Source organism: Pristiophorus japonicus, chromosome 1 (genome assembly GCF_044704955.1).
Source record: "Pristiophorus japonicus isolate sPriJap1 chromosome 1, sPriJap1.hap1, whole genome shotgun sequence".
NCBI lineage: Eukaryota > Metazoa > Chordata > Chondrichthyes > Pristiophoridae > Pristiophorus > Pristiophorus japonicus.
The window spans coordinates 518,622,190-518,638,169 of NC_091977.1; positions in this window are offsets into that span (position 1 = coordinate 518,622,190).

The window sequence follows — 15,980 nt, forward strand, 5'->3', positions numbered from 1 at the left end:
GCTGGAAAAAATTTGATTTCAAAGAGGCCAGCGGAGAAGCTGTGGCATTTGTTTTCAATTCAGCAAGAGCGCACAGCTTCGGCAATTTTATTTTTCTAGGTTCCGAGTAGTGATACATAACTCATCTCAGCTGGTTGTATGGCAAGATCAAATGACAGGCAATTTCGCTTGAAGCCCAGGGTGTCCTTCTGGCAGCCAGAAACTCGGAACATCCGTGAAAATTCATTTTTCATCTGGGTGGAAGCAGACTACTTACCAAACAAAAGTTATCATTGCCAGATGTCAGCTTGCAGGCTTTTCTGTGCGGCGAGACACTTGAACAACAATACAATAACAGACAAATTCGTGTCTTGACGGTGTGCGAAACAACAAAAACAACAACTTGTATTTATATAGTGCCTTTAACATGATAAAACGTCCCAAGGCGTATTATAGACAAAAGATTCAACATCGAGCCACATAAGGAGAAATTAGTGCAGGTGACCAAAAGCTTGGTCAAAGAGGTAGGTTTTAAGGAGCATCTTAAAGGAGGAAAGAGAGGTAGAGAGGCGTAGAGCACACATGCCAATAAAAAAAAGATTACATTTATACTCCTCATGGTGTTGAGTACCTTGGTTGACAAGTGTTTAATTTGAAGTAAGTTATTACCAGCCATCATTGCTGCTGTTAAAAGGCCTTTGGCCGGATTTTTGGCTTTCAGGGTTTTTCGGCAAAATGGTAGCGATATGTGAAAATTACCGTTTTCGCTGCGCTACCGTTTTTAGACCGAACTTTCGGCCTTTGGGGTATGCGCCGGTAAGGGAGGCATTCCAAGATTATTCGCGGTGCAAAACGCGAGTTTCGACAACTTTAGTCCGGGGTCGTTTGCGCTGCGAGAGAGGCCTTGGGAGGGGGTGGGGGAAAAAAAATTCCAAAAACATTTACACGATCCTGAACTAAGTAATCGCTGCAAAAACTGTAAAAAAGAAAAACTTTAACTTACCTTTTTTGCAAGTCTTTGTACTTACCGCTGCTGGCAGGGCTGCAACGACGGGTTTTGACCTGTCGCTAGTCTGGGCGCGGCGTACAGGTCGGGAGAGTGCCAAAACTCGATCGCAAATGCAATCGGAGTCGTTGCACATCGGCGCATCTCTCTCCGGCGGTACTTGGAAGCGCCACCGCAAACAGGTACCCAAGGATCCCGCCCGGGCTTTGCGACCGGGTTTTCGCTGCGGAGGGTCAAATCGCGGCGAAAACCCGGTCGCAAACCACCCGAAAATCCGGCCCAAGTTGTCCCATCCATTAGCCTAAAGATATGTAAGCAGCGGACTGTATCAGCGTTATGGATAGTGTGGGACATCACAGCGTTGAAAATGAGATGAAGTGAGGGAAGAACTACTGGAGCCAATATTGCCTGTTTAAAAGCCTGTAGGTTATAGGAGGGAAGTAAGGCCTTCCGCAGTTTTTGAGATTCTGAGAATGAGGTAGAGTATAGGAGATGGGGCAGCAATGGTGCTTTCAACATAGTAGGTCGAGTATCAAAATTTTGTTTTAATTGGAATCAAATCTAAAATGGGTGAATCTGGACCATTTCAAAAGTCTCTAAATGTATGTACAAAAGCAAAATACTGCGGATGCTGGAATCTGGAATAAAAACAGAAAATGCTGGAAATTTCAGCAGGTCAGGCAGCATCTGTGGAGAGGAAGCAGAGTTAACGATTCAGGTCGATGACCCTCACCAATTATCCTTTCACCATACTGTCAGCTGTGGCTAAGTGGGTAGCAGTCTTGCCTCTGAGGAAGAAGATTGTGGGTTCAAGTCCCACTCCAGGGACTTGAGCACAATAAAATCTAGGCTGACACTCCAGTGCAGTGCTGAAGGAGCGCTGCACCGTCAGAGGTGCTGTCTTTCAGATGAGATGAGACCCTGTCCACTCTCTCAACTGGACGTAAAAGATCCCATGGCACTATTTTGAAGAAGAGCTGGGGTGTTATCCCTGGTGTCCTGGCCAATATTGATCCCTCAATATACATACCAAAAAAATACAGAATATCTGGTCATTCTCACATTGATATTTGTGGGAGCTTGCTTTTGTGCAAATTGGTGCCATGTTTCCTACATTATAACAGTGACTACACTCCAAAAGTACTTTATTGGCTGTAAAGCATTTTGAGATATCCAGTGGTTGTGAAAGGTGCTATATAAATCCAAGTCTTTTTCTTTTTCTCCTGATGGGCATGAACTCCTTGCTGGGGTACATTTCCTCAAGCACCATTCACCCTATGGTACCTCACCCAAGTAACCATCTGTTAACCTTGATGGTGAGTATTGGTGGGCTGTTTGATTGTGGGAGCCATCTCAGCTGACCCAGGTTCAACATCCATATATGCGCATTTCCAGCAAGGGTCACTAGAGAGCAGTCAGTGCTGGGAACCCTGGATGATTTTTCCAATCCCTAACCCGTGTACGTCGAGTCCAGCTGTAGCTTTCCTATCACCAATCAGACTAAGCTCAGCTATCACTGTAATCTCCTCCAGCCCAACAACCCCCCAAAATATCTGCACTCCTCTAATTCTGGCCTCTTGAGTATCCCTGATTTTAATCGCTAAACCATTGCTGGCCATGCCTTCAACTGCCAAAGCTTTAAGTTTGGGCATTCCCTCTCTAAAGCACTCCACCTCTCTACCTCTCTACCTCTCTACCTCTCTTTCCTCCTTTAAAGACGCTCCTTAAAGCCACCTCGAGTCTTATCGCTGAGAGCATGCAGAAATCAGGCAGTGGAAAGAGAGTACAGGAAACTTGTCCCACCCACCCTTTCTCTCAACGACTATCTGTCCCACCTGTGACAGGGACTGTGGTTCTCGTATTGGACTGTTCAGCCACCTCATTTTTAAGAATGGAAGCAAGTCTTCCTCGATTCCGAGGTACTGCCTATGATGATGATAAAGCCAACCTCTTTGACCAAGCTTTTGGTCATTTGCCCCAATATCGCCTTACATGGCTCGGCATCAGATTATGTTTTATAATACTCCTGTGAGGCCCCTTAGGATGTTTTACTATGTTAATGGTAATATGTCCTTACTATACAGTATAAATGCACACGAGGCCCATACTATAGAAAAGATCACCTTTATTACCAAGACCTCAAGAGGCAGACAGTGGGTGGAGCTTCCCTTTTTATACCGGAAAGTCCAGGTCCCACAAGTTCGCCCCCTGTGGTCAGTGTTCTCAAGGCATACAACTTAGGTCAGCTTATACATGGGTTACAATGACAGTTGAATACATGACAAATGGCGCGATATTAATACAAGTAGTTGTTGTAACTCAGACCAATGATTGACGCTGGCAGTTTTCTGTCCTATATGGCTCCACCATTAAAAACAACCAGGATATTGATATGCAGGGTGGCTTTTCTGATGTATAGTCACTCGCACCCAGTGAACTCATGCACTCAAATGACAGCCCTGTTCTGTGCTCAGTTGTTGCTTATCTGGACAGCTGGCTCGCGAAGCTGGTGTTATGACTTACTATGATAACATTCAATGGACATTGTGACAGCTGCTGGGAACCTGTTGGTTCTTGGGGTCTTAGCAAATCCTACATGGTGCAGAGGGACTAAATTCACGCCTGTCAACACGTGATGCTCGCAATCAGCAGCATGACTAATCCAATTAAAATGTGCCTTTGTACAGCTCATCCAATGCTCCGTGGAACCTTTGGCTGAACCAATCTGTTGCTTGCATATTAAAGTTTAACCTAAATGAGTAAAATATCTGCAAATGTTACGAATGCTAATGTTAAGAATTTTGCCAGGATGGACATATTTCACAGCTGACAAGTTACTGAACATTATTAAGCCCTGTTTATTAGGTACATCTGTGGCCTCTGGGAGGTTCTTCCTCTACTGCAATGGTAATTTCATAATATAAACAGCATCTACCAGGCTTTACACAAAATGAGTACTTATGTGAGCTGTGGTGAAAAATCATTGGGTTTTTTTAAAATCATGCTCAAAAGAAATATAGATTTTTTTGAAAAAAGACAAATGGAAAACTGTTGATGAGCAACGATTTTGGAACTGGACCAAAGATTGAAGCCAATCTAAATGTGGCCAGACCAGAACTGAAATTTGCCTTTAAATAGTTCGGTTGCAGATCTCCAAGTCAAAATTGCACATTTGTTAATATAAATTCCCTCCCTTGAAGTTCCCTTCAAGTCAGCTGTGGCTCAGAGGGTAGCAATGCAATTTTAAAAGCCTTCAGGGTAAATATTCTTCAGTAGCATAGACAGCATCAAACCAGGGCATTGTGGAATTAATATTAAAAACTTCAAGAGCAGGGATGAGAGTATATGGATCAATTTGGATTTACTGTTCAGTAAGATATTGGGTAAATTTAGCATTGGATTTGACTGAATGATTTGAAATTTGAATCCAAAGCCTAAAGTTAGATTTTAAAAGGGACAGTCTCTTTATGAAAAGGCACATCTTTGGCATACTTTCCAGAAAGCATGAAAGGCTTGCACTTATATAACGCCTTTCATGACCACCGGACATCTCAAAGTGCTTTACAGCCGATGAAGTACTTTTGAAATGTAGTTACTGTTGTAACATAGGAATCGCGGCAGCCAATTTGCACACAGCAAGCTCCCACAAACAGCAATGTGATAATGCCCAGATAATCCATTTTTTGTTATGTTGATTGAGGGATAAATATTGGCCAGGACACTGGGGATAACTCCCCTGCTCTTCTTTAAAATAGTACCGTGGGATCTTTTATGTCCACTTGAGAGGGCAGACAGGGCATTGGATTAGCATCTCATCTGAAAGACAGCATCTCCAACATTGCAGAACTTCCTCAACACTGCACAGGAGTGTAGGTCAAGATATTTGTGCTCAAGTCCCTGGAGTGGGACCTGAACTCACAAGCAAGAGTGCTACCCACTGAGCCACAGCTGACAGCATACTTACACTCTCCACATCATGGCAACTGCTCCTTAAACGATTTCGGTTTTCTTGCCCCCATCCCCACTGCCATACCTAGAAGTCCATTCTATATCTTAATCAGCTTTTGCGTAAAGAAGAATCTCTTGATATGAGTCCTAATTTTACCTTTAGCTAGTTTGGGTCTGTGTCCTCCTTATCCTACTGTCTCAACAACAACAGATTGCATTTATTTAGTGCCTTTCGCATAGTAAACCATCCCAAGGTGTCAGCTGTCGCTCGGTCAGTAGCACTCTCGCTTCTGAGTCAGAAGGTTGTGGGTTCAAGTCCCGCTAAAGGGACTTGAGCACAAAAATCTAGGCTGACACTCCAGTGCAGTGCTGAGGGAGTGCTGCACTGTTGGAGGTGCCGTCTTTCAGATGAGAAGTTAAAACGTCTACTCTCTCAAATGGACGTAAAAGATCCCATGGCGCTATTTCGAAGAAGATCAGGGGAGTTATCCCTGATGTCCTGGCCAATATTTATCCCTCAAACAAAAACAGATTATCTGGTCATTAACACATTGCTGTTTGTGGGAGCTTGCCTGTGCACAAATTTGTCTGTCGTGTTTCCTACATTACAACAGTGACTACACTCCAAATTGGCTGTAAAGCGCTTTGAGATGTGCGGTGGTCGTGAAAGGCACTATATAAATCCCAGTCTTTCTTTCAAGGCACTTCACAGGAGCGTTATCAAACAAAATTTGACATAGAAACATAGAAAATAGGTGCAGGAGTAGGCCATTCGACCCTTCGAGCCTGCACCACCATTCAATAAGATCATGGCTGATCATTCCCTCAGTGCCCCTTTCCTGCTTTCTCTCCATACCCCTTAATCACCTTAGCCATCAGGGCCATATTTAACTCCCTCTTGAATACATCCAATGAACTGGCATCAACAACTCTCTGCGGCAGGGAATCCCACAGGTTAACAACTCTCTGAGTGAATAAGTTTCTCCTCATCTCAGTCATAAATGGCCTACCCCTTATCCTAAGACTGTGTCCCCTGGTTCTGGACTTCCCCAACATCAGGAATATTCTTCCTGCATCTAACCTGTCCCGTCCCATCAGAATCTTATATGTTTCTATGAGATCCCCTCTCATCCTTCTAAACTCCAATGTATAAAGACCCAGTTGATCCAGTCTCTCCTTATATGTCAGTCCGGCCATCCCGGGAATCAGTCTGGTGAACCTTCGCTGTACTCCCTCAATAGCAAGAACGTCCTTCCTCAGATTAGGAGACTAAAGCTTAACACAATATTCCAGGTGAGGCCTCACCAAGGTCCTGTAAAACTGCAGTAAGACCTCCTGCTCCTATACTCAAATCCCCTAGCTATGAAGGCCAACATACCATTTTTGCCTTCTTCACCGCCTGCTGTACCTGTATGCCAACTTTCAATGATTGATGAACCATAACACCCAGGTCTCGTTGCACCTCCTCTTTCCCTAGTCTGCAGCCATTCAGATAATATTCTGTCTTTGCGTTTTTGCCCCAAAGTGGATAACCTCACATTTATCCACTATACTGCATCTGGCACACATTTGCCCACTCACCTAACCTGTCCAAGTCACCCTGCAGCTTCCTAGCGTCCCCCTCACAGCTCACACCGCCACCCAGTTTCGTGTCATCTGCTAACTTGGAGATATTACACTCAATTCCTTCATCCAAATCATTAATGTATATTGTAAAGAGCTGGGGTCCCAGCACTGAGCCTTGCGGCACGCCACTAGTCACTGGCTGCCATTCTGAAAAGGACTCGTTTATCCCGACTCTCCGCTTCCTGTCTGCCAACCAGTTCACTATCCACGTCAATATATTACCCCCAATATAATGTGCTGTGATTTTGCATAACAATCTCTTGTGTGGGACCTTGTCAAAAGCCATTTGAAAGTCCAAATACATCACATCCACTGGTTCTCCCTTGTCCACTCTACTAGTTACATCCTCAAAAAATTCCAGAAGATTTGTCAAGCATGATTTCCCTTTCATAAATCCATGCTGACTTGGACCGATCCTGTCATTACTTTCCAAATGTGCTGCTATTTCATCCTTAATAATTGATTCCAACATTTTCCCCACTACTGATGCCAGGCTAACCAATCTATAATTACCCGCTTTCTCTCTCCCTCCCTTTTAAAAAAGTGGTTTTACATTAGCTACCCTCCAGTCCATAGGAACTGATCCAGAGTCGATAGACTGTTGGAAAATGATCACCAATGTATCCACTATTTCCAGGGCCACTTCCTTAAGTACTCTTGGATGCAGACTATCAGGCTCCGGGGATTTATCGGCCTTCAATCCCATCAATTTCCCTAAAACAATTTCCCGCCTAATAAGGATATCCTTCAGTTCCTCCTTCTCACGAGACCCTTGGTCCCCTAGTACTTCCGGATGGTTATTTGTGTCTTCCTTCGTGAAGACTGAACCAAAGTATTTGTTCAATTGGTCTGCCATTTCTTTGTTCCCCATTACAAATTCATCTGAGTCCAACTGCAAGGAACCTATGTTTGTCTTCACTAATCTTTTTCTCTTCGCATATCTAGAGAAGCTTTTGCAGTCAGTTTTTATGTTCCCGGCAAGCATCTTCTCGTACTCTATTTTCCTCCTCTTGATTAAACCCTTTGTCCTCATCTGCTGAATTTTAAATTTCTCCCAGTCCTCAGATTTGTTGCTTTTTCTGGCCAATTTATATGCCTCCTCCTTGGATTTAACACTATCCTTAATTTCCCTTGTTAGCCACGGTTGAGCCACTTTCCCCATCTTATTTTTACTCCAGACAGGGATGTACAATTGCTGAAGTTCATCCATGTGATCTTTAAATACTTGCCATTGCCTATCCACCGTCAACCCTTTAAGTATCATTTGCAAGTCTATTTTAGCCAATTCACGCCTCAAACCATCGAAGTTACCTTTCCTTAAGTTCAGGACACTAGTTTCTGAATTAATTGTGTCACTCTCCATCTTAATAAAGAATTCTACCATGTTATGGTCACTCTTCCCCAAGGGGCCTCGTACAACAAGATTGCTAATTAGTCCCTTCTCATCACACATCACCCAGTCAAGGATGGCCATCTCCCTAGTTGGTTCCTCGACATATTGGTGTAGAAAACCATCCGTAATACACTCCAGGAAATCCTCCTCCACTGCATTGCTACCAGTTTGGTTAGCCCAATCAATATGTAGATTAAAGTCACCCATGATAACTGCTGTACCTTTATTGCATGTGCCATGTATTCAACTGTCATTGTAACCCATGTATAAGCTGACCTAAGTTGTATACCTTGAGAACACTGACCACAGGGGGCGAAATTGTGGGAGACACTCCTAACCTGGACTTACCGGTATAAAAGGGGAAGCTCCACCCACCGTCTGTCTCTTGAGGTCTTAGTAATAAAGGTAACTGGTCACAGAGTGATCTTTTCTCAAGTATAGGCCTCGTGTGCATTTATACTGTATAGTAAGGACATCTTATTGGCAATGGGAAAGTGGGATTTAAACCACACGAGCATGGCCACTAGCAGCACAGGAGAGAAGTACTGTGTTGGTGATGATTGGAACGACTTTGTTGAGAGACTACAGCAAAGTTTTGTCACTAAGGAATGGTTGGGACAGGATTCGGCCGACAAACGCACGGCTCATCTCCTGACTGTTTGTGGATCCAGAACGTACTCCCTGATGAAGGACTTTCTCACGCCAGAGAAGCCGGCGGACAAGACGTTCGAAGAGCTCAATAAGTTGATCGGGGAACACCTTAAACCGGTGAGCAGCACGCACATGGCGAGACACTGGTTTTACACGCACCGGCGGCAAGAAGGGCAAAGCGTTCCAGACTTCGTGGCAGATCTCTGGCGACTTGGAGGGTAGCCAATGTAACCCCACTTTTTAAAAAAGGAGGGAGAGAGAAAACAGGGAATTATAGACCGGTCAGCCTGACATCGGTAGTGGGTAAAATGATGGAATCAATTATTAAGGATCTCACAGCAACGCATTTGGAAAGAGGTGACATGATAGGTCCAAGTCAGCATGGATTTGTGAAAGGGAAATCATGCTTGACAAATCTTCTGGAATTTTTTGAGGATGTTTCCAGTAGAGTGGACAAGGTAGAACCAGTTGATGTGGTGTATTTGGACTTTCAAAAGGCTTTCGACAAGGTCCCACACAAGAGATTAATGTGCGAAGTTAAAGCACTTGGGATTGGGGGTCGTGTGCTGACATGGATTGAGAACTGGTTGTCAGACAGGAGGCAAAGAGTAGGAGTAAATGGGTACTTTTCAGAATGGCAGGCAGTGACTAGTGGGGTACCGCAAGGTTCTGTGCTGCGACCCCAGCTGTTTACATTGTACATTAATGATTTAGACGAGGGGATTAAATGTAGTATCTCCAAATTTGCAGATGACACTAAGTTGGGTGGCAGTGTGAGCTGCGAGGAGGATGCTATGAGGCTTCAGAGTGACTTGGATAGGTTAGGTGAGTGGGCAAATGCATGGCAGATGAAGTATAATTTGGATAAATGTGAGGTTATCCACTTTGGTGGTAAAAACAGAGAGACAGACTATTATCTGAATGGTGACAGATTAGGAAAAGGGGAGGTGCAACGAGACCTGGGTGTCATGGTACATCAGTCATTGAAGGTTGGCATGCAGATACAGCAGGCGGTTAAAAAAGCAAATGGCATGTTGGCCTTCATAGCGAGGGGATTTGAGTACAGATGCAGGGTTGTGTTACTACAGTTGTACAGGGCCTTGGTGAGGCCACACCTGGAGTATTGTGTACAGTTTTGGTCTCCTAACTTGAGGAAGGACATTCTTGCTATTGAGGGAGTGCAGCGAAGGTTCACCAGACTGATTCCCGGGATGGCGGGACTGACATTTCAAGAAAGACTGGATCACCTGGGCTTTTATTCACTGGAGTTCAGAAGAATGAGAGGGGATCTCATAGAAACGTTTAAAATTCTGACAGGTTTAGATAGGTTAGATGCAGGAAGAATGTTCCCAATGTTGGGGAAGTCCAGAACCAAGGGTCACAGTCTAAGGATAAGGGGTAAGCCATTTAGGTCCGAGATGAGGAGAAACTTCTTCACCCAGAGAGTGGTGAACCTGTGGAATTCTCTACCACAGAAAGTTGTTGAGGCCAATTCACTAAATATATTCAAAAAGGAGTTAGATGTAGTCCTTACGACTCGGGGGATCAAGGGGTATGGCGAGAAAGCAGGAATGGGGTACTGAAGTTGCATGTTCAGCCATGAACTCATTGAATGGCGGTGCAGGCTCGAAGGGCCGAATGGCCTACTCCTGTACCTATTTTCTATGTTTCTATGACTGGCGAGCCTATGTAAGTTCCCAGATGCATGCAGAGCGGAGATGCTGCGAGACTTTTTTATTGAGGGCATCGGGCACGCTGGGGTTTTCAGGAAACTGATTGAAACCAAAGACTTGACCTTGGAAGAGGCGGCTATGATAGCCCAGACAATTATCTCAGGGGAGGAAGAGACCAGAATGATTTATGGCAAAAATCTTGGCTCAAATGCGGCAAACGACTGGAGAGTCCCACCTCCCCCAGAACCGGTTCCAATGTACCAGGAATTTGAATCCCTCCCTTCTGCACCACTCCTCAAGCAACGTATTCATCTGAGCTATCCTGCGATTCCTACTCTGACGAACACGTGGCACTGGTAGCAATCCTGAGATTCCTAATTTTGAGGTCCTACTTTTTAATTTAGCTCCTAGGTCCCTAAATTCGTCTTGTAGGACCTCATCCCGTTTTTTACCTAGATCGTTGGTACCTATATGCACCACGACAAATGGCTGTTAACCCTCCCTTTTCAGAATGCCCTGCACCCGCTCCGAGACATCCTTGATCCTTGCACCAGGGAGGCAACATACCATCCTGGAGTCTTGGTTGCAGCCGCAGAAACTTCTATCTATTCCTCTTACAATTGAATCCCCTATCACTTTAGCTCTCCCAATACAAAAGCAAGTTTGACACCAAGTCATATGAAGAGATATTAGGACAGACGAGGTAGGTTTTAAGGAGTGTTCTAGAGGAGGGAGAGTTAAAAGACGGAGAGGTTTAGGGAGGAAATTTCAGAGTTTAGGGTCTTGGCAGCTGAACACACAGCAGCCAGTGGTGGAGCGATTAGAATTGGGGATGCACAAGAGGCCAGAATTAGATGAGTGCAGAGATATTGGAGGCTTGTAGGGCTGGAGGAAGTTACAGAGATAGGGAGGGGTAAGGCCAAGGAGGGATTTGAAAACAATATGAGAATTTTAATATTGAGGCGTTGCCGAACTAGGAGCCAATGGAGGTCAGCGAGCAGAGAGATGATGGGTGAACGGGTCTTGGTACGAGTTATGATATGGGCAGCAGGTTTTTGGTTGAGCTCAAATTTATGGAGGGCGGAAGATGGGAGGCCAGCCAGCAGGGCATTGGAATAGTCAAGTCTAGAAGTAACAAAGTCTCATTTTAGATTGAAACACTGCTCCAGATTTATTTTTTCTTTCCCATTTATTACCTATATACCTCCAAGTGGTTTCCTCTCAGTTACCATCTTTCAAGTTTGACAAGCCCAATTTTCTCCAGTGTTTCCATCTTTGCCTCCAGGTTTGTGTCTTGAGTAACCAGTGCTCAAGGTAAAGTATGACCACAGCATTGCACACCTTTAACATGACTTCCTGGTTTATTTCGGCTATGTAGCTCTAGGATTTATGCTTTTAAAAAATTATTTCTCTTCTGCGATTGAAAATGTATAGCATCGAGTCGACTAAAATATTAAATCGAATGGAAGGAACATTGGATGGGCTCAACTATGGGTGTATAATCGCCAGGGCTTCTTCGCCAGCATCTCCCAAACCTGCAACCTCTGTCACCTAGAATGACAAGGGCAGGAGGCGTATTGGAACACCATCACCTGCAAGTTCCCCTCCAAGTCACACACCATCCTGACTTGGAAATATATCGCCGTTCCTTCATCATCGCTGGGTCAAAATCCTGGAACTCCTGTTTAAAAAGTGAGAAAGAGATGGCAGGGTAAGTACAGGCCAGTCAGCCTAAACTCAGTGATAGGAAAATTATTGGAAAAAATTCTGAGGAACAGGATAAATCTTCATTTAGACAGACATGGATTAATCAAGGACAGTCAGATTTGTTAAGGGAAGGTCATGTCTGACTAACTTGATCGAATTTTTTGAGGAGGTAACAAGGAGGGTTGATGAGGGTAGTGCGTTTGATACAGTGTTTATGGATTTTAGCAAGACTTTTAATAAGATCCCACATGGAAGATTGGTCACGAATGTAAAAGCCCATGAGATCCAAGGCAAAGTGGCAAATTGGATCCAAAATTGGCTCAGAGGCAGAAAGCAAACATTTAAAAAGTACTTGATATGCACTTGAAGTGCCGTAAGCTACATCATCGTCATAGGCAGTCCCTCGAAACGAGGATGACTTGCTTCCACGCCAAAAAAGGATGAGTTCACAGGTGTTTCAATGAAGGACCTAATATTCCAGGTCCTGAACTACATGAAGGGTGGAAGATGCCTGTGCGTGGATTTTTTTTAATGTGTGGTGGCCATTGCACACCAGCCACCACACGGGCTTGACAGAGCTAGTTCTTGGTCCAGTGGCAAGGGTTATCCAAGACGACTGGAGACCTGCTCTGCTGCATGGACCTAGTGCGCACACATATCGCAGTGTGGGCTGGCCCGTGCTGCCCCTGGACCCCTGGCCCCGCACTCATGCCTCTCCTGTGCCCCGATCACACCAGTTTTCACACAAGTGAAACAGAAACTGCGATGAAGTAACAATTCATCTGTTTTTGCTGGTGCTAGTGGAGAGGAAAACATTGCCCATAAGACAGGACAACACTCTGCTCTTACAAGGCTATAGACCAAGAGCTGGAAAGTGGAATTAGGCTGGATAGTTCTTTGTCGGCCAGCGCGGACACGGTGGGCCGAAATGGCCTCCTTCCGTGCCGTAAATTTCCATGATTCTATGAACTCCCTCCCTAACAGCACTGTGGGAGTACCTTCACCACACGGTCTACAACGGTTCTAAAAGGCGGCTCACCACTACCTTCTTAAGGACAATTTAAGGTGGGCAATAAATGCCGGCCTTGCCAGCGACAGCCACAACCCGTAATGAATAGAAAAAAATTATTAAAAATAATCCTTCCCATTTAATTTTCCTCTCTGCCATCTGTGAGGGAAATGCTTAACGATCTTGTGGTAAAGACAAAATCTGTCTCGTGATGGAAGCTCAAATTTAAAATATCTTAACCGGACTAAATTTGGATATTCAGGAAACGAGCTGACTGGAATAACTGAAATGGAATCAAAGATTATTGCCAATTGAAGTCTTACCCCATCCTCCGCTTCCAAACCACAATTACTTCAGTACACGCAACTTCATCAGCATCTGTCCATAGTGTTTGGTGTCCCATGTGTGGGGTTATGCCTCTCAGTGATGACCGCTCTGTGTCCATTTGGCTGCTGTACACTGAGGCTCTGCAATTCAGCCTCTTTGTTGCATCTTCGATCTTCTGCAATTGCACTTTCATTAAATTTCTTTAACATACTACTGTAAAGTATTATTTTTTCGAACCATACGATTGCAATTATTTCAAAGCTGCCAGCTGCATTTGATTTTTTTTTGCCATCGAGCATTTTGCTTCATTTCCAGTTTTTAAAAATTGTCATTTGCCCCATGCAAATTTGCAATGTATTTATACAGGTGCAAATGAGGTATTGTTTGGAATTTGCAATTATCTGCTCATCATCCATGAGTCATGGAGCTGAAATGGTAAGAAATAGGAAACCCATAACCTTCTGGCAGATTGCGCAGAATGCAACATACAGCATGTCCTTATAGATTACATGTGCAGCACATGTGTATATCGTGACATTGCCAGAAAACTTTCTTGGTCGTTAGATGCCAAGAAGTGAATGCTGTTGTTTATAAGGTCTTTGGTTCCGATCGAATTGCTGAAGACATGAACCCCCTGTTTGCTTGTGAGATCCACAGCTGTAACTCTACAGGAAGGCTACCAGAAACCGGCAGGGATCCGGACACAACGGGTCCTCTGTCGGCTCTTGGAGCTCCCAGTCAACCTTCTAAAAGGGAGGAACCTCCGGGCCATCCTTTACAAGACCAGTGACCCCAAGGGGTGAAGCCGGAGGCAGGGACTCCCTATGCTGGCAGTTTTCAGTCGCCCGACCCAGACACAACCCGGCATGAGACTGGAGGCCAGTAGCTGAGAGAGATGAAGTGCACTGGCCTGAAGAAAGGTGAAAGTGGGCCCCATCATGGGGAAGGGGGAGGGGAGAGGGAAGTCCCAAAAATTGGCCTCCACCTCCAAAAATTGTGTGAGTTTTAAAAATAAAATTGGTGGATCGGCACCCTTACAAGGGGGACCCTCAAAGGGCCTATCCTGCACATACCAAGAGGGGTGATATAATCTCACTTTGACAGATGTTGTGCTGGTAGATGTTCCTTTTCGCAAAGGAGGTTGTGTCAGCAGACCCTGGCGCCATCACTACAAGATGTGAAGGCCTGACTAACCGTTATGCTCAAAGGTTGGATCAGCCACTTAAATAGTGTGGCGATAAGAGCAGGTCAGGGGTTTGGTATTCTGCGGCGAGTGTATCATCTCCTGACTCCCAAAGCCTTTCCACCATTTACAAGGCACAAGACAGGAGTGTGATGGAATACTCTCCATTTGCCTGGATGAGTGCAGCTCCAACAACGCTCAAGAAGCTCGACACCATCCAGGACAAAGCAGTCTGCTTGATTGGCACCTTATCCACCACCTTCAACATTCAATCCCTGTGCCACAGGTGCACCGTGGCTGCAGTGTGTACCATCTATAACATGCACTGAGCAACCCGCCAAGGCTTGTTCGACAGCACCTCCCAAACCCACAATCTCTACCACCTAAAAGGACAAGGGGAGCAGACTATCACTGCAAGTTCTCCTCCAAGTTACACACCTTCCTGACTTGGAAATATATTGCCGTTCCTTCGTCGTCGCTGCGTCAAAATCCTGGAACTCTTTCCCTAGCAGCACTATGGAAGTACCTTCGCCACACGGACTGCAGCATTTCAAGAGGGTGGCCTCACCACCACCTTCTCAAGGACAATTAGGGATGGGCAATAAATGCTGGTCTTGCCAGCGACACTCACATCCCAGGAACGAATAAAAAAAGTTCCTCAAAAGCACCCTCAAACAGATCATTTCACACTTTATATGGCACTGCATGAAGGAAGGCATGGCAGGGTGATCAGGAACCAGCAGAGCTTGATTGCAGCAACCACTAAGGTAACAAGGGGTCATAATTGCCCACCACTGGAAACGGGGTGCACTACCCTGTTTCTGTTGATTTTACCGGCGTGGTGGATGTGGTGGCCTCTTAAGCGAAATTCCGCTCTTTGGCTTTCTTCTTCGGTGGACCGGAAGTCGGTCATAATGGGGCCGGATGCGGTGGTGAGCGGAAGTTCACCGTCTAGAGTGGCGGAAGTTGGGGGCGAGTGTAGTGGCTGCCACTGTCAGTCATCAGCATAGCGCTGATGACGTCATCGTCATCACGGTGCCGCATCACCACGGCTCCCCCCCTTCACTTAAAGGGGAGAGCCTGCGCGATTCTTTTAAGTTCGGTCCACTGAGTTACCAGGAAGGGTTTCGGCCGGGCATAATTGTCGGCCCGACATGGCAGTCGGCCAACAAAAAAAAACATGGCGGCAGCGGCAGTAGGTCCTCCCCTTTAATGGGAGCTGCACCGCCATTTTTGAAGGACTACAACTTCACTGCACCGGCAGAAAAAAGCAGCTTTTGGCACTGCGTGGCGGGAGCAAGATTCTTTCGGTGGAATTTCCCCGTCGGGCGGGGGGAACATCGCTCTGATGATGCACTTCGGACAGATCGGCAGCAGCGGAGCGGTAGTGGGGGGGAGTGGGTCACCGCCGGGATACCACAGAAGCAGAAGTTCCAAAATGGCGGCCATTACACGAGAAATCAGCGGCTATTGCACTC